We start from the raw sequence: 760 nt of genomic DNA, 5'->3' as shown, positions 1-760 counted from the left end.
TATAAACTCAAAAAGGCACTCTATGGTCTTAAGCAAGCTCCCAGAGCTTGGTATGATAGACTAAGTACCTTTCTTTTGGAAAAAGGGTTCGAAAGAGGCTTGGTTGACACAATGCTTTTTATAGGTAGATCTGAAAATCAGGTATTGCTTGTTCAAATCTATGTTGAGGATATAATATTTGGATCTACTAATGATATTCTCTGTAAAGAATTCTCTGAGATGATGCAGGGGGAGTTCGAAATGTCAATGATGGGAGAACTCACATTCTTTCTCGGGATTCAAATAAAGCAGCTAGAAAGTGGGATCTTCATTCATCAGGCTAAATATTGCAAAGAGCTACTTAAGAAATTCGATATGGACAAATTTAAGGAAGCATCTACTCCTATGGCATCTGCATGCTATCTAGATAAGGATGAAAAAGGAAAAGCGATAGAGGTAACAAAATATCGTGGTATGATTGGCTCATTACTTTACTTAACTGCAAGCCGACCTGATATCATGTTTAGTGTATGCATGTGTGCTAGATTTCAGTCTTTACCTAAGGAATCACATTATATAACTGTTAAAAGAATCATGAGATATTTAAAAGGAACAACTAATATAGAATTATGGTATCCTCGAGATGCCTCACTATCCTTGGTGGGATATTCCAACTCCGATTTTGCCGGATGTAAATTGGATCGGAAAGCACTAGTGGTACTTGTCACTTGTTGGGCAGTTCATTAGTTGCATGGCACAGTAAAAAGCAAGCCTGTGTTGC

Source organism: Lupinus angustifolius, unplaced genomic scaffold, assembly GCF_001865875.1.
Source record: "Lupinus angustifolius cultivar Tanjil unplaced genomic scaffold, LupAngTanjil_v1.0 Scaffold_48_99, whole genome shotgun sequence".
Lineage (NCBI taxonomy): Eukaryota > Viridiplantae > Streptophyta > Magnoliopsida > Fabales > Fabaceae > Lupinus > Lupinus angustifolius.
Note: the sequence above shows the minus strand (reverse complement) of the source record.